This window comes from Pan troglodytes, chromosome 6 (assembly GCF_028858775.2).
Source record: "Pan troglodytes isolate AG18354 chromosome 6, NHGRI_mPanTro3-v2.0_pri, whole genome shotgun sequence".
Taxonomy (NCBI): domain Eukaryota; kingdom Metazoa; phylum Chordata; class Mammalia; order Primates; family Hominidae; genus Pan; species Pan troglodytes.
Genome location: NC_072404.2, coordinates 31,377,907 through 31,397,057, shown reverse-complemented (window position 1 = coordinate 31,397,057; position 19,151 = coordinate 31,377,907). Strand labels below are relative to the sequence as shown.

At 41.5% G+C, this 19,151-nt stretch overlaps 1 long non-coding RNA gene across 2 annotated transcripts in view; it reads left to right on the top strand.

The window, feature by feature from the left end:
• Positions 1–19,151, top strand: part of LOC134810525 (uncharacterized) — a 381,944-nt gene that overhangs the window by 156,367 nt on the left and 206,426 nt on the right. The window lies entirely within an intron of this gene.

Below are 19,151 nucleotides of genomic sequence, written 5' to 3'. Positions count from 1 at the left end.
TGACTATCAACTGTCATGTGTGCTGGGGCAAAAAAAGAAGATAAGGATTCACTGGTCTCAGATAGTTCCAAGAGGGGAAACCCGGGATTGAACTTTTTCAGCCTTCTATGGTAAAATTTCCTGCTCTGTCGGTGCGCCAAAGCTTTTTTCAGTTTCCTAAACTCCCATATTCAAGAAGATAAGCTATTTTCTCTTCTTTCTCATCCTTCCTTGACAAAGCAAAGCATATTTTCATTGTCTACTCTGTGTCATCCATGCTTGGTTCCTGTCCTCAAAGAGCTTATAGTTCAAATAAAGGAGAGGGAGCATTTTACAAGGGAATTAAAGGTAAAAGATTCTGAAAGCCAGTTTAAAAAGTCGTGAGGGAGGGGTCTGGGAGAAGCTGAGCAGGGGTGAAAGGGTATGAAACATTATGGAAGGAGAACAGGGGAGCACCCTGACTACTGGGTGGAAACACCAATCAGTGGGTAGAAACCACACAGTGGTAACACTGATCAGTGGGTAGAAAACAATGACAGCAGGTATATGAGGCATGGAACACTTGGCTTATTGTAAAATTTTCAAAATATGCGGTCCTTTCTATCCACTAGGGGATGGGAGTTGTCTTTGTATATCAACCATGGAAGGGCTGTTTTGGTTCATCATTCTGTGGTCTACCTGGGTAGACCTGATGCAGCCGTGTTTCTGAGGAAAGGAAGAACAGCTTTTGTTATGTGATATTTAATGGTAGATGTAGTGCCATGGAATGATGCAGATTTCATTCAGATATTCTTGGATCTTGGCCCCAGGACTCACTCATTCTTCCCTATATGAGCATTGGTAGTTACAGGTTTTATCCTTCCTTTAATTGTAAGTCTTTTGAAGCCAAAAACTGTATCCAATTTTTCACTGTCTCCTAACAGTACTTAGCAGTGTGTGATGCATCATAGGGAGTTTGTAAATGTTTGGATAAATAAAGGGAAAACAAAAACAACCACAAAGAAACCTTTATTTTGCTTTAATAAAAATATTTTAACTAGTTTCCACTGGCATATATATCCACATGGTAGATATATTCTAAGAAACAGTCTCTTCAAATGATGGCTTCAATAATGGATGAAAAATCAATTTCCTAATGAATTATTTTATAGAAATCACCACACACACACACACACACACACACACACACACACCCAACATCAATAAAAAATTCATTTGTGATTTTAAGAACTATAGGATAATAATAGGTAATCCGTGTGAAGTTATGACAGCTTGTAAGGCCAGGGAGGGCACGAGGAAATGAAACACACAGATCATCTTCAAACCACAGAAGCTCAGACTTCTCTTGCTCTGAAAGTTGACGATCAGTGAAAAGCCCACTGATAGCTGAGTTTTACCTCCTCTTCTTCTGTATAATCCCTTTTTTGGTGAAAGCAGAGATGTCATGGACAATGTAGGATTTCATCAAATCTGAGAGGCCATTGATTGTAGGACGGCATTGTTTTAGGTATCACTAAGAAAGAAAAAAGCCTTGCCAAGTAAACTCCCCAAATTCAGAGACATTCAAATGTTGAAAAATAACTGTTTCAGAATCTATGAAATACAGACAATTCTCCCTAATGCTTGGCCCAGGGCTTTGCATACCATAGGTGGTCAATAAGCATTTGTTGAATGAGTGAATAATGTTGACAAGCAGAAATGCCTGGTTTATAATGCCTAGAGCCCATCACTGAGAACAGTGGGCTAGATCCCTTCTTGATGTTTTAAGTAATCGCTGAGAGAATGGGTGGGCGATTGCTCTTCTGATTGCTAAGAACAAAACAAAACACAAAACTGATAAAAAGCAGAGTTGCAGAACTGCATCCTGTTGATGTACTGCCAGAGGAGTCAGGCCTGGAGTACTGTTCAGTAAGAAATAGTGACTTTTGCATCCTCGACGTCCCAGTCATACACGGGCTTTTCTCTGAATAATCAAAGAAGGGATTATTTCGTGTAAGAATGGACAAATGAGTGTGTGAGTTTGTGTACAGTAAGGAAGGCTGGTAGATAGAAATACATAAAAGAGTAAAAAATTTCTTTAAAAAGCTCACTGGGTTTAACACATGCATCATTCACACATCAGAAACCATTATACACTTGCGACTCTGTACCCACAGAACTCAGAACTGCAGCTTGCAACTCCATGTCTCCGCACAGTGATAAATATGGGCAATATTAATGTCATCTTCTAAGCCCCCCAAAATATAGCTGACTCTGTTCAACAGAGCTGGTCAGACTGCTGCAGATAAATCATATTCAGATCAGAACTCCATGTACACATAATCTTTGGGGCATTTGCAAAGTCTAGGGGCATGCAGTGACAGATCTTGATTATTGATATCACTCTGTAGCCTGTCCTCCCTGTGTTTTTTTTTCCTACCAGTAATAAGGATGGATTCTCTGACATTGACCTCCTTATAAATTGGCTTCTAGTTCATCTTTCCAGAGGCGCTACCAGAGAACCAAGAAGCAATTTCAATTAAGAGTACAATTAGGGAACATACCTTTTGAAATATTATTTTTTAGTTTTTACTCATTTTCAATAGTGGTTGTGCAAGACCCTCTTAAGACCATTTCAATTTTCAGGAGGTTACTGCAAGAGTCTCACTGGGCTTATCTGACTGTGTTAAACAAGGGCAGAGCTTAAGAATTTGATCACTGCTAGGCTCTTTAACAGGAGGATCTGTACCGGATCCCTGTGGGTATTTCTGTGGGACCTGGCACAGGTTTTTGAACCTAGTATCTGCTCAACTGAAATGTATTAAGTAAATGAATAATGAACAAATGATGCTAAGAAGCACAAGCCTCTTGGTACCACTGTAGCAATTAAAGACTTTTAGGGTATATAAATTTTTCTTCCTAAAATGCATTCTGAGGAGAGTAGATAGGTATTAATGCAAGAAAACGAACACGAGTCCAAAAAAATTGTTGAGCATTAGTGGATTCAGCAAGGATTTTTAATCTCTTTTTCTTAGATTCCCCTGAAAGAATTTTGAAACTATGGACCCTGTCACACTTTTAAGTTAGCATCTAAATTTTTTAAATCACAAGTTGTAACAGTTACAAAGGACGCAATTTCTGGCATGTTTGACAGTTACGAAGGACGCAATTTCTGGCACATTTCTACTGTTATATCACTCTTTTATTTATTTATTTTTATTTTTTGAGATGAAGTCTTGTTCTGTCACCCGGGCTGGAGTGCAGTGGTGCAATCTCGACTCACTGCAACTTCCGCCTCCTGGATTCAAGCAATTCTCCCACCTCAGCCTCCTGAGTAGCTGGGATTACAGGCATGCACCACCACACCCAGATCTCTCAGCTCTGATCTGGCCCATAGTGGCCTCATTCTCTAGACAACTATGGATAACTCCCACCTCATGTCCTTAGCTCTGGGAGCTCTGGTGGAGAAGAGAGAATCTTACTTCTCTCTTGATGGTATAAGCAAGTCTTTTCCAGCACATGGCTCTGAGGGATCACACACCCAGCTCTTACGTGGAATGGGATGCTCTAATGGGCCAGTCCTGAGTCACATGCCTTCTGCTGGAGCCAAGAGTATCTCTCCAGGAGAAAATCCGTGCGTACCCAAAGAAGAGTGAATGCATGAAAGTAGCCAAAAAGTCATCCCCAGCATAGCAGCTTCATAAACAGTTCCCTGGGTGTTAGGCTGCGTGTCAGAATAGAATATAACAAGTACAGCCAAGGTTAAAAGGCAGATGAGTGCCACCCAAGGAAGAGACCAGTGCATGATTAGAGGCTGCTAGCTGAGCAAACACACACCAGCCTCCTTGGTTCTCCTGCATTCAGTTCTCTTACAGCAAGAGAGTAGAGACAGTGTGCATGAGATCCAGCTGGCAGTGCATTGCCCCTAGGGCCATCGATCCACCCTGCAGCAAAAGTGGGTGATGTGGCTACATGCACCCCACTTTGTGGAGAATAGAAGGACCCCTCCCCTTCCCCCATGGGGGTCTGAGTTGCAGAAAAGGGGTGGCGGGGGGCAGGTGAGGGGACATGCCTGAGGGCCATCCATGCCTGTGCCTAAGCAGTACTCATTGAGTTTGAAATAGAGGAAGATTCCTGCACAAGGTGATGAGCCCAGCACAGGCTATGAGGGCCCCTACCTCTTGGTAAGGAAGAGCTCTAGGCCCAAGGCCCATTTTTATGTGGCCAAGCAGAATCACAAAACTGCCCACACTAGACTGCCTTTCCCAATACCAGGCTGCTTTTCCAGGAGTAGAAGGCTTTATCTTGCAAAATAAGGAATTTGGGCATTATTATATGGGGAATGGGGCAGCTCAGCGAGGTTGGAGAACAGAGTGGTTACATCAAGGAGTCTTGAACCAGGCTACCTGGGGTGGAATCCAAACTCTGCTACTTAGTGCCATGTGACTTTAGGCAAGTTATTTTCCTTCTCTGTGCCTCAGTCTTCTCATCTATGAAACGAAGGTGATAGCAACAAGTCCCAGTGAATAGGTATTTTATGAGGATTCAATGAGATAATATATGCGAAGTGCTTAGAATAGTGACTGATCCCTTTAAGGTTGCTGTTCTATTGGAGGGGATTTAAGGACCAAATAAAATGATAGACCACAGAACTAGCTGGTGGCAGTTCTGTGACCTTGGTGAGCCATTGCTTGTTTCTGAGCCTCAGTCTCTTCCTCGACAAAATATGGAGGTCAAATTAGACACTGTCTGAGATCTCCTTGCTCTGATGATCTTTAGCTGTAGTTGCAATGTGGCAACGGACTTGTGTTTGAACTTTAAAATGAGCCTTGGTGCCTTGCCCTGCCCTTTCAAGGAAAGGGTACTGACAGCTCAAAAGGAACCAAAGCTCTTTAAACAAAAGAGCTCACCTGACTGTCCAAGGTAATCCAGAGAACTCTCATGAAAAGCCGCCTTCCAATGCTAGGAGCAAATGCCCACTTTTCTCTAAGAAACAGATGAGAGCAAGGATGTCTGATGGTTTTTGAGTTTACACAAACCGGGTCCCCCCCACTCCTACAATCTTTTGAACATCTCGAGCCAAATGAATTCTTGATGTCAGCAAAATTTTACATATGTTATGCAAAAGCCATCACCAGAAACACAGAGAAAAAGACATAAATAATGCAAATTGAGCATCCATCTTAGCCTTGGCCAGATGAAGTGGGGGTGGGGGCTGCAATTAGCAAGTTGGGGCCCAAAAATGATCATTGTGCTGCATAATCTATGGGAGGAATCTTGTTAGACCTGCACATTTGCAAGACAGAAATATCGTGCTTGATGAAAGAGAAGGACAAATACAAATTGTGAGGGACTGTGAAGCAAGGTAGGAGGAGACATAAACAGAGACGCAGAGAACGGCCAGAGAGAGGATGCACTCACCAAAGATGGGAGACAATGGAAGCCCTGCCCTTGAAATCCTTGCCATGGCGTCTTGATCAAGCTGTTGATTCTATTTGAGCCTAAATTACAAAGGACTGTGAATTATATGTGGAAAATTGTCTGGGTGCATCCCTTAGCAGATGGGAAAACTGTGGTGGCAAATGAAATTAGCAGGCTGCCTTGTGGAACGAGCTCCTGCACGTGTTCAGAGTCTGGATGGGGTACAAATGCCAGGATCATCAGGAACAAAACAGCCATTAAAAAAAAAAACACCCTTTTTCTTTTCTCAAGATTTAAGAGACCGATTCCCTTTTTCCAAGAAATTGCCAACTGGTTTTAATTCTTGGAGATTTGGCGAGGAGTAGGTGTGAGAGGAGGCTGGGAGACTTCTCCGCTTCCTCACTGCCCAACCTGGCCACCCTGAATTTCATGATCATCTCCAGGGACTTCAGCACTGGGCACAGAGGCAACAGCAGAAAGGAACAGGAAGTCAGCTGTCGCAGGAGTGAAGCCTGCTCCTCTCCTTCAGGGGGCAATGCTGGCCAAAATTAGTGGTTTCTGCTGAAATCACAGTATGAAACTACACTTCCTTAGAGAAGGAAGCGTAGGAATTCTCTGTTCCACTTGAGGAACAGAAAATGAGCTTAGGGAGCTCCCAGCAGCCAGCACAGCAAAAACCTGAAGAGAATGATACTCACCAAACAGCATGGGGAGGCAGATGGGGAACTCTCAACAATCACCCATCTCTGATCAGTAGCCTTCTGCTCTGCCAACTAGGGTTTCCACAAAGTCTAGAATTTTTTGGACACAGTTTCACTAGACTTATATCCTAAAGTGTGTTAAAAGCCAGCAGATAGAAATTCAACATCATCATAATTATTAAAATAAGCATAATAATGATAACAACTCTAACTGCGATCATCAATACACAAGCACGATGAGAGTTATTATTTTCTTAATGCTTACCATGTGCCCAATACTATGTTAAGTACTTTATATGCATTTTCTTATTTAATTCTCAAGACTTTGAGGTGGATACCATTATTAGTTCCTCATAAAAAGTGATGAAACTGTGGTGCAAAGAAGAGAAATGACTTTCAAATGTCGTTGTGGTAGATTGATTGCAAGGTGGCCGTAATTCTTCATTAATCCTGGCATCCACACTCTGCAATGTGACTTCACAGCTTTTGACTGTTCTTATGGCTTCCGTTTGGACAATAGAACGAGGCTTTGCTGACAGTGTCCTAGTTCTGAGCCTAGGTCTCAAGAGACCTCCTACTCTTCTGCTTTTTCTCTTGGAAACTGCTGGGCTGCCAGGTGTACAAGCCTGGACTAGCCTGTTGGAGGATGAGAGACCACGTGGAGCCCATAAGCCATTCTAGCAGAGACCATTCTAGACCAGCCAGCCTCCTGAAGACATATGAGAAAGTCCAGATGAACTCAGATGAGCCTGGTCCAGATTGGAAGAACCATCAACTGATTGCTGAACCGTGAGCAATAATGGATAGTTGTTTTAAGCTACCAAAATTTGGGGTGCGCGTTACACAGCAACAAATAACTGAAACAATGGCCCAGGGTAATACTATTACTCTAAATTAGGTTTCCTTACTCCAAAGCCCTTTGTCTTTAACCTCTAGTCGCTAGTGACACACTCTCATGCACTCCACCTTGTTTACCAACAACATCTGCTCTAATTTGGTCTTTCTCTTTCCAGTAGGTTCTGGTAGCATCAATTACTGTTTGCCTATGATATTCATTTGCTAGCAGAACCCCATGAGACATGGAGAGAGATCCCTATTCCAACTCTAAGGGCAAATCTTGATTTTAAAAGCCAGCAATGGTGGCTGCAATCCCTTCAAGGACCATTAATCAGGGGTGAATATGTGACCCCTTTCTGACTATGAGAAAGGCCCACGCACCAACTGGGGACATCTGGGAAAGGTTTCCTCTAAGGACAGAAACACCAGAAAATACAGCTTTTTAGATTTTGTATGCTGCCCACCATCTTGCAACAATAAGGGACCCTGACTGAGGCTGAAGCTAAGCTGAGACGGGCACAGCACAGACATGGGAGAAACATGGAACCCTGATGAGATCACCAGGACAGAGGTTGAATCCAGCCTGGGATCCACACTACTCTTCTTTTGAACTTTCGCTTCTGTTAAGTCATTTGAATCTTTCTGTTTTTTCACTTGCAGACAAAAGCATCCTAATGGTTAGAGTTCCCATCATCAGTTAAAGGGAACCCAGCCACTTGCTTGTCCTTTATTTTCTACAAAAACCAAAACCAAAGTGCTCACAGAAGCTTATTCCCTGGAGGCAGGCCTCAACTTCTGGGAGCCCCGTGCTTAAGACATGTCTTGGCGCCTTTTGGTTGACTTCGGCAGTAAGCAGCTGCCTCGAGCCTCAGAGCAGGATGACTGCAGGATGGGAGTAAGGGGCGAGAAGTTTTGAGAAGTGCTAGGACCATGATTGAAGTGTGGTCAGAGATCCAAGGAAGCAAAAATGTTCCAGCAGTGTGTGTTCTCAGAGGCAATCTCTCTTTTGGTTGGTCCCAACTTTTTCTCCCCATTCCTGGACTCCCAGGAAGCATGTGGTATGTGTCTTTATTTAGGGGTGACACTCAAAGTATTTAAGTACTGTTATGGCACAGATGTGGACCAATTAAAACAGATGGCTACTGTGGTGCTGGAGAGGGGCTGAGGCTTAAGTTTTTGGGTCATGGGCAAGTGCACATGTAGTCAGAGGGGAGTCATCCTGGAGAAGGGGTCAGGGCAGAAAGGGTAGAAGATGGATCCGGGGGGCAGGTGGTGGATGGATCCTGGGCAGTCAGGAGGGCATTTACCAACCAGTCTGGACTTATCTTCCAAAATGTAACACAAATGTTAACAACTTATTCAGCCACATTGGGGCATACCAGGCAGGAATCTATTAGAATGCATACCATATTCTCTATGTTTGTCTGTTCTGCCAGCCTGTGTACTCAGGCCAGGGGCACTGTGATGCTGACATTAACACATCTCTGGCACCTAGCCCTATCTGCAGCACATAAGCCATCCCAGAACAGCTGCATTTACTTTTTAATAAATTAAATTGAACAGAATTGACAATATAAACATTGAGACCCATCCATGTTGTCTAGTCCAGATTCCAAACATAGAGGAATCTGACTGGTCATGCCATTTCCCTTTGAAACAATTATTTTTTTGGAGCAGGGTTATGGAGAGTTAAGGTGACCTCTGATGTTCCGACCTCTTTCACCCTGAGATATCTCAAGATTCAACTGTCTCATTGGGAAGAGCAGATGGTGGAGGGAACTGGGGGAGAGCAGCCCATGGCCAGCCTCCATCACCCTCCGTGATCCAACACTTCTCATTTGACTGAGAAAAGGGCATAAAACCCTGCCCCTCGCAACTCTTGCCCTGAAAAACTCCCAAAAACAAGCCAGGAGTCCAGGACTTGCACACTGTGTAAATCTCAAAAGTACCCCTGTGTACTATTCATCTTCCTTTCCCTGAACACCAAGCAGTGTCTGATCCATGGCAGGGACTCTGGGACCATCTGCTGAGAGCTCAAGTGAGTGAATGAATGAATGAATGAATGAATGGGGTGCCCTCCCTTGCAAGCAGTTTTGGTGTAGAGAACATGAAATAAACTTTGGAGTCATATTAATTTGGGTTCAAATCCAGGTTTTGTCATTTACTGGCTATTGACTTTGGGCAAACTCCTCAACTTCTGTAAATGTGTTTCTCATATGCAAATAGACGTAATAAAATCAATGTCAAGGGCTCACAATGCTTGTAAAGTGCTTAGTATAACACCTCTAAATGCTCAATAAATTGTAACTACTTCTCTCTTTGCTTTCTTCTTTTTCTTTATTTCATCTTTTGGGTTTTAACATTATTAGTAGTAGTGTTAAACTCAGATATTCTTTGCATGTGTTAGAACAGCCTAGCTTGAGTTTCTTCACGTGAATCATGCCCTGATAAGTCATATAAATGGTGTTTCTGAACTAAGTCTTTGTTGTTCACTTATAGCCATTGAATGTGCATACGCTAAGGAAAAAGACCCACTTGAAACAAGCCTTGTAAAGAATGTAATGTTTAAATGTAATGGGCACCTCCCTTCACTTATCTTCTCCCTCATAATTTTTATTGAGCCCTTACAGTGTGCCAAGCCCAGTGCAAAGCTCTTTATGATCCTATGTTTTTCCTAATCTCTAGAACAGCCAGGAAGGTCGACACCAAGGCAATCTTCTTTTACTAATGAGAAAACTGAGGCTCAGAGATGTTAAAAGATTAGGCTAAGAGAATACAACCAGCAGAGCCAGTATCACGAATGTTATGGTGGTCTCCCCAGTATCCATTTCTTCTTCCCCAGGTGCACTTCTGGTTTTGGTGTGATCAGCTCCATCCTCAACTCCATTGAGTGACTGTAATTGATTTAAAACAACTGTGGTAATCCTATTTCTTTTGGACAGTGGTTTTATTGGATAGCTCAGATAAACCAGACCTCAGCTAATCAGTGCAGGACATTCCCCTAGTCAATCCGATTGGCAGTGTGACAACTGGCGGAGAGCAGTTGTCCCTCTTTTTCTCCTGCTGGCCCCTAATGAAAAAGCAGTTAGCCTCACTTGCTGCTGGAGCCAGCCTGAAGCTTTGAGAGGAATCGGGGAATCAGTCTGAGGATGGAGCTGAAACAGCAGAGTAGAGAGAAAAGGAACTACTGGTGACATTGAGCTGCTGAACAACCAACCTGGAAGCGTCCTCTGCCTCTGCTCCAATATCAGCTACTAACTTTTGGTGTTAAACCTGTTTCACTTGTTTTTTCTGTTACTTGCAATCAAAAGCATTCTAAATGACACAGCAAGATTCAAACCCAGGCTTATCTGACCCCAGTGTGAAACCTCATGTCCTACTGCTTTCCACTTTCCTAGCTGATGGTCTTAAACTCACACCTTTATCAGCAGGCAGTAGCACCACTGCTGAGTCAGCCAGTCTGCAGCATTTTTGGAGCAGTTTGTTCTCTGGCTGGAAGAATGAAGTTCAAGAGGTAACTGGTGGACATCTAAGGGCACTCTTTCAAATTGGTGACTGGAGATCATTAGAACAAGCTGAAGGCGATTTCTAGATATAAAGTAATGAAAACCTCTTCTTGGGATCAATCCAGCCAAGGAAGGCTGTGGTGTAGGGCAGATTTCAATGAGGACCAGAGAGGTAAGCAGACAGCTGCAACAGCTGCTTATCAGGTCTTGATGTATTGAGCATGTAAAAATGCTGAACTCCTCTGACTGCAATCTAATTTGTACAAGTGCTTAGAAAGAACACTGAATTTATCAGAGCTTGAAGTGCAAAATATTAAAAAATAAATCACTGCTAGTAAAATTGTAGAGCTATCAGGAGATCCATTAGAAAAGACAGTTAGCAAAGTCTATTTGAAGCACATTCATCAAGCTTTAAAATCATAGAGAAGCCCTCATTCACATGGGCATCCTTCTAGCCAGCTCAAGAGGACCCTACAATTGAAGGCAGAGAACAGCTGAATCCTCATAATTAGGAATCAGATCATTGGGAATTTTAATAAAAGTGTTTAAAGATATAAAAGAAAATGCCAGCCAATTCGCTGAGATCAGGAGATGATTTCTAACCTACTTTTTCCTGGTCCCTGCCTTCCCATGTGTGCTGTGGCCAGGGCTGCTTTTGGTCTCCACCTGCAGACTTAGTCACGCCCAAGACCAGGCTATATACCTCAGTTTCCCAGACCTGGGGTTTAGGTGACTTGTGGCAATTGAGAATCTTCTGTATTGGGTTTCAACCCACCTTGACTACCTGTAATTGAGGGATCCATGTTGACCTCACTGGGAAGCATCCAACCTTCTTGCTTACCCAATTCAATCCTCAAGCAGGAGTGGGCATCCTAATTCTGACTGGTCAATTTCTCTGTTCAGACCTAAAACCTCAAAGGGGCCTAAGCTCCTTGGACTCTGGGCTGTCCTCTGTCCCCCAAATGATGTGTAGTGTCACACTCGAGTCCAGTCTTTTCAGCTCTGCCCATTTCCCCTGGGCCTCCTGAGGAAGTGGGTTCCAGGCCAAGGTCTGGCCCATTCCTCCTCCCATCTGCCCCATACAATACGAGAAAGAATGAACCTGACTTATTTGTGTGTTAACCATTTATTTGTTTGATTTTTAATAATGAGGCAATATAGCATGATGGTTTAGGAAGCAATGCTTCTCAAACTATGCATGGTGAATGACCAGTGTTTTATGTTTTCAACCTACCGTAGAATGAAATGTGGGCTCCAGCAGCACCTTGCCCCACATGTGCCTCATGATGCAAATGTGACAGCTCTGAACTCATCTATATCCTATTTAATGAGGTGTGCCCACTGATCATGCACTGGGAAGCCATAAAAGTGTCAAATTATAAAACATTCCAAATGTATACTTTCTATTTCCATGCTTGCCTTGTTGCAGATCAGTAACAATTAGCTCACATCTGCACATGGCACTTTGAGTAACCTTTGTTTAGATCAATGGTTCTCAAAGTGTGGGCCCTAGACCAGCAGCATCACCTGGAAACTTGTTAGAAATGCAAACTCTCAGTCCCCAGCCAAGACCTAAGAAATCAGGAACTCAGGAGATGAGGCCCAGCCATGGGGACTTTTACCAGTCCTCCAGGCACTTGAGAGGGTGCATGCAAGGTTGGAGAACCACTGCTCCTGCAGCTGAGCAGGGCAAAGGCCTGACGACAACAGGGGTGTTAGGAGATTTCTTCTGTTAGAACCTTAAGTACAAGTCAAAGGAAATAATCATGTCAGTACTGACCTACTGAACTCAATTTTTAAAATTTTGAGTTGTATTTTCCTTAAAGCCAATAAGTAGTGCATTCTACAGAAATTTACCTAAGTACTCATTTTAATCAAGTCCACAATTCCGGTGTTCAAAGTTAATATTTAAGATATTTAAGGCTAGGTGTGGCAGCTCATGCCTGTAATCCCAGCACTTTGGGAGGCCAAGGCAGGCGGACCACCTGAGGCCAGGGGTTCGAGGCCAGCCTGGCAAACATGGTGAAATCCGTCTCTACTAAAAATACAAAAATTAGCCAGGCATAGTGGCACATGCCTGTAGTCCCAGCTGCTTCGGAGGCTGAGGGAGGAGAATCACTTGAACCTGAAAGCGGGAGGCTGCAGTGAGCCGAGATCGTGCCACTGCACTCCAGCCTGGGTGACAGAGTGATACTTTGTCTCAAAAAAAAAAAAAAAAAGTAAAAAGAGTGAATGACCATTTTATAACTTCTCCTTAACTCACTCCTATCTTTTGCATTATTTTTAAGCAATGCTTCAATAGCATGTGAACAGAGACACTCAGAAGGAAGGAATACCAAGGAAGGGAAGATGAGGCTCATTGAAGGCAAAGATACAAGCACCGTGATATGCTTTAGGTCCATGTCCCTTGCAAAATCTCATGTGGATTTGTAATCCTCAGTGTTGGAGGAGGGGCCTGGTGGGAGGTGATTGGATCAAGAGGTAGATTACCCCCTTGCTGTTCTCGTGATAGTGAGTTCCCATGAGATCTGGATCTTTAAAAGTATGTAGCACCTTCCTGCCTCTCTTCTTCCTCCTGCTCAGGCCATGTAAGATGTGCCTGCTTCCCCTTCATCTTCCACCATGACTGTAAGTTTCCTGAGGTTTTCCCATCCATGCCTCCTGTACAGCCTGTGGAACCATGAACCAATTAAACCTCTTTTCTTTATAAATTACCCAGTCTCAGGCATTTCTTTATAGCAATGTGAAAACAGACTAACGCACACCCCATCTCTGTGTCCCCAATAATTGTTTGATCATAGACACTCAGTACATCTTAATGGAACAAATGAATAAATGAACAAACAAATAGAAGCCTGGAATTGGATGAGTTAGAACACTTTGGGAAATAACTTTCTGATTAATTGAACTTCTGGTTCATTGACACATACTTTTTGCTCTGGTTTCTATTTTTAAAACACTTTCTTAATAAAGTACATTTTGTTTTTCATCTAGTTTGAGTGACTTTCTATTAATTGCAACCCAGCAGTCACTTGATTAAAAGATAGTCCTTGTTCAGGTGTGAGGCATCCAAGCTACATCTGTCTTAAAGGAGACTGTCCAAGTTTCCCATGTCGCATAAACAACAAAACTGAGAATATCATTTGTGAGAATTTTCTTATTGGAAACCACATGCAGATAAAAGCAAATAAAAAAAATATAGCCCATAAAGCATGACAAGTATACGCTGTTATTATTTTAGAGCAAATTTAATTATTTTTATTGTTAATACTTAAATTAAGCACACCTGCATTTGACATTACCATGAGGATAATCGGTAAAATAGTTTAATATCAAGCTTAGAGTTGTTCAGGAAGACTTTGCCAAAAATACAAGGAAAATCATAATTTTTTTTAAATGAGAGAAAAGTAAAAAACATCTACCAACTGGTTTGCATGCTCAGGGCCAAGCAGCTAGAATGATAGATTCACAGAAGTTGACTGAGTCTGGCTGAAACTCCATTGGCACAATGCCAAGACAACCCATTGATTTGCTCTATTCAATCCCAAATTGATTGAATTGGTTAGTCAGTTGGAGTACCTTGGAAATCTGTCTGTAACCTGTTTGTCTTGAATACAAAGGCCTGCATCTTTTAGGAATATTCTCAGCCACACAGCATCCCTACTTAATGGGGAACAAAAATACTATGGTTACGTAAATGCAAAGAGACCTAGGGGTACCAACAAGAAGTTCCAATATCTGGCTCAGAATCTGCTTTATGATTCAGGCAAGCTCATTCTTATAGAGAGTTTGACATTCCTGGGTTCTTAGAAAAGGGGGAAGTGAATCTTATGAGAGAGGGAGAGAGAGAGAAAGAGAGAGGAGAAACTGATGATGTTATTAAAACAAAAATTTTAAGGTATGAACTCAGGAAGATCTGAGTTCAAATCCTGACTCTACCTCTTTGGTCATAGGATCATTTTCTGTAAAACAGGGATAATAATAAATCTACCCCATAGGTATTTTTTTTAAGGATTAAATAAGATCGTGCACATTGAGCACTTACTATCATGCCTAGTGTTTAGTTAAAATTAGCTGTTTTTGTTAGTTACTTTTCGTCAAGCATAGAACTTTTCTTGATTTGCTCAATAATGTCTCTTGGGTGTTAGATATTTGAGTTAATATCCAAAGATAGAGAGTGGATGTCTAATGGCAAACTCTTTACTCCAGTGCTGAGTTTTCATCACACTTTATGAGCTGGTTGTGAAGGAAATAATGATTTTCCCACCCAAAATATATCATCCCTGGAAATATTCCAGTTGATGGTCATGAAGCCAAAAAGCAATAGTAATGAGATTATCAGACTCTGCAAAGAAGGATAAACTAAAGAAGATTCCAAATCCATGCCTGCCAAGTTTTCCCTTATTTGGAAGTAGCTCGTATGAAATTCTGGAACTCTGTACAGGTCATTCTCAATCTGCCCATTAACTTTCCTGTTTTCTGTCTTCTTGTCTACCTGTGTCAACCTTTCTTAATATTTAAGCAGTTTTCAGGAAATTCAGTTTTAAAATGACAGCAAAGCAGCTTTGAATTGGCAAAAGCTTCACATTTCAGAGGTGATACTAATCTAAAGAAACACACTATTATCTTTGTAATTTCCAATTGTTGCTGGAAGCATTTTGCTGCGGAGACCATTGCCGGCTATTAAGTAGAGGAGACTTGTTTTGGTTGCCAGAATTAGCTGAAATTAAGATTCTTTGACATCTTCTTACAGAAAAAAGTCAGTTTCAGTACAAACAATCCAGAATTTAATACATTGTGACAGGTTACAAAATTCTACACATTTGAAAGAAAAGCTTTGCTGGTGGAATAATGTGTTTCTAATTTACACATAATAGGCCCATGAAGCTATGACTAGAAGGATATTAAAGTAATGAGGAAATTCCAGTTATGGACACCTTCTGTAGAGATCTTAAAGATTATGATTAGGGCAGTCATTTTCCCAAGTACCTTATACAGCTAAAGCCAAAATGAAGGTGTCCAAACAAAAAAGGAGACGAGGAGCACAATAGGCTTCAGTTTAGAGGGCCAGGAAAGCATTTTTGAGATAGCTGCTCAACCCAGATGTGGAGGATTTTATGAAACTTAATGAACGCTGTGTTTTCTGAAGACCCCCACAAGGGTCAGCACCGGGTGCTTTTCCATGAAGGAAGAAGGATCAATCACCAATGCCATGAACAATAAGAAAGGCTGTATCATTTTTGGGGCTAAAACCTTTCCCCCAATACAAAAGAAGAAACATTCTACTTTGCCTTGATTCTTTGTCCCCACAATTGTCAGCTTTTCCATCCTCCCCATAATTAACACAATGCACAGTTGTTTCATTCAGTGCTTTCAGAATTTAGAAAAGTCTCAGTGCTACTGTGTCATTTAAAATGTATACTAGATGGCAAGAAAATTGGGAGTGTGCTATTTGATATGACTTTGGGTAGCCATTCTCATAACACAAATTGATACAGAGATAGCGGAAGTGGCTGGTGCAGAACAGCAGAGAACATGCTGATAATGAAAGGCATATGATTCACTGCATTGCCAATATGTAGTTTCCTGTCCTTTTTTGAGATCAATTCTCAAGAGTTAGTTGATAGAAATGAACCTGCTTTCTGACTAAAAAGTGATTGGAATCTCATTCTGTTATTGCTTATATTTTGGGTGTCATATTAAACATAGGAGGTCAATACATCTTGGGTGGCATATTAAACATATTAGAGGTGGTCAATACATCTCCACTTAGGTGTTAGGAGATCTGGCAATTATGTTCTTTTTTAAAAAAAAAAAAAAGTTTCTCCAGTAAGAGTTTCATGGTTCTCCCCTTCTTTCTCCCTCTTTGCCCGTCAAAAAGTATTTTTTGAGCACCCTCTACACACCAGGAATTCTCTAGGCACTGGAGAATGAGGTCCTTGTGTTCACATGTACCATGGTTAGGCTCTGATCCTCTTTGGCTTGTTGAAGCTCTCTTCCATCAAGCAGCATTTTCTAAGCCTTGATCTTACCTGAGTGTGTGTATATATACACATATGTATATATAAAAGTGTATGCATGTACATATGTATATATGTATGTATATATGTGTATGTATATGTATATGCATGATAGGTTGCAAAGGACATTGGTAGAAGTCACCTTCCACCTAGAAGTCTGAAAAGGTGATGAGTTTACAGTTTACAAGTCACCATATTACTATCAAAGAGTAGAAAATGTCCAAAGAAAACAAAAAAATGCTATGCCAGCAGCTTTGCTTCCCTAAAGCCCATCTCTTTCTGACTTTCCTTCAAGAGGCATGAGGTTTAGTTACCAGGTACAATTTCCATCTCTACTTTCCCTAATGAAGGGTGTCTTGGTGACACTTGACAGCTGGGCAATCAGTTCAATTCAGCCAGAGAAAACAAATCTAGCTAGCAAGTTGTTTGGTGTACAATAGAAAGATGATCTTCTTTTCTTTAAAATCTTTTTGCCAGTTTGTTATCTTGGGACATTCTGGAATCCACTTATCCACAACTGAAATTTCCTTCAAGAATAAATATGATAGAATTCTTTCTCATCCCTCTGTGGTCATCATCCCCTAATCAATAATAAAACTTTGAGAAATAGCATCAAAGGCCATGGCGACCTCATTCGTTCCAAATGCATGATGTTTTTTCATTGCACTCAGAGGAGGTTCATACTACAATAGCATGAGAATATCCTTGTTAGTAGAGGGCTGGAATCTGGGTTTGTGCTGTTCTCAGCATCCTGAGGACTAGAAAGCTTCAACTCCACTCAAAGTGAAATCATAATCTTCTGAAAGAATTTTGGACATAAACTAGGGTAAACTTGGATAACAAGAATCAGCCCTTGTTTGTGGTTGAAACAGAGATATGCTATTGTCACTGCTTGGGCTTCTAGAAAACTACATTCATGATAGATTGAAATTTGGCCCCCAGCTTGCTCTGTGATTTCTTTCAGAGTAGGCCCATGCAGCGGACAATCTTATTTATTTTCTTGCAGAACCTCTCATTTGAAATTTCAGAGTTGGAAAGAATCTTACAGGTCATTTGTTCTTATCTTTACCCCTCCCAAATTCAACACTTGTGTCTCTTAAAAGACCAAATATGGTGACAAATAACTCACTAGTTTCTGATAAATTAAAAATGCCTGGCAGAGATGTATGCAATGAGATTTGTACAGAGAATTCATGGAGGAATGAAAAGATGCACCTAGTAGCCCAAGTGCCAGGGGCCAACTCAAGGTGTGGGAGGTATTTACCAAAACTGGCTGGCTATATCCATGGCTTCACCATGGCAATTAGAGAGAATTAGAAGAATAAAATCACCTTCTTTTTAGCTGAAGTTACTAGTTAAGCATGTAGACTTTGCTTGCTGCCATTTTTTCTATCACCCTTGTTTCTTGAAAGCGCCTATACAATTCATGCCGTTTCTGAAATCTATACTTCGTAGTCATTATTTAAAAAATAACAGTATTTCCTTTTGCATATGCACTGAGAGCTGAATAATTAATTTGTTTACTGTTTAACACATGCCTGTTATCTGCAAGATACTTGAAAACAAATGAAGTCAAACGCCTTAGTTGGCTTCCCATCTATAAGAGATATAAGAAGAAAGATACTACATTAAACTCTCTCTGAAGGGAATTTTGTCAATTGTTTCAAAAAGTTATAAAAGTGTTAATACCTGGCCAGGTGTGGTTGCTCATGCCTGTAATCCTAGCACTGTGGGAGGGGGAGGCTGGTGGATTACTTGAGCCCAGGAGTTTGAGACCAGCTTGGGCAATATAGTGAGACCCTGTCCCTACCAAAAAAAAAAAATTAGCCCGGCATGGTGGTACACATCTGTAGTCCCAGCTACTCGGTAGGCTGAGGCAGGAGGCTCACTTGAGCCCAGGAAGTCAAAGTTGCAGTGAGCTGAGATTGCACCACTGCACTACAGGCTGAGTGACAGAGCGAGACCCTGTATCCAAAATAAAAATAAATAAATAAATAAACAAACATACTCTTTACTCTTCTAGCAATTCATCCTAAAAATATGGATTATAATAACAAAAACTGGAAATAATGGGCTTATTAATAATAATAATAATGGGAAATTGGATCCAAATGCCCAATATGAGCTATCCAGGTAATTAACGGTAGCTTGCTCTAACAAATAATACAAGATCTCAGTGGCTTAACACAATAACTGCTTATTTTTTGCTCAGGATACAGTTCGAGGTGGGTTGTTTGGCAGCCTTCCACTCAGTGGTTTAGGGATCCTAGCTCATTCTGTCGTGTAGTCCTACTCTCTTTTAGAACCCCAAATTCTTCCTCTGGATCCCCCGAGTTCATCCAAGTGATGAATAAAGAGAAAGAGCAAACAGGAATACCTGGATAGGTAATGGACTGGATATGGCTTGAATCATTCTGACCACATTCTTTGGCCAGAACCTGGTTGTATGACCACAACTACCTGTAAGGGTAGTTATAATCCTTATAACCGGGAAGTATAACCCTTCACTATGCCCAAGAAGAGGAGACAGGATTGGTGAGCATTCTGACTTTGTCAAGGATCCTGACTTTGTCAAAAATAAACATATTTGCAAAAAAAAAAAAACAAAAAAAAAACTATTATATTGGTGCAAAAGTAATTGCGGTTTTTGCCATGGAACGCAATGGCCAAAATCGCGATCACTTTTGCATTAACCTAATAGAAGCCAT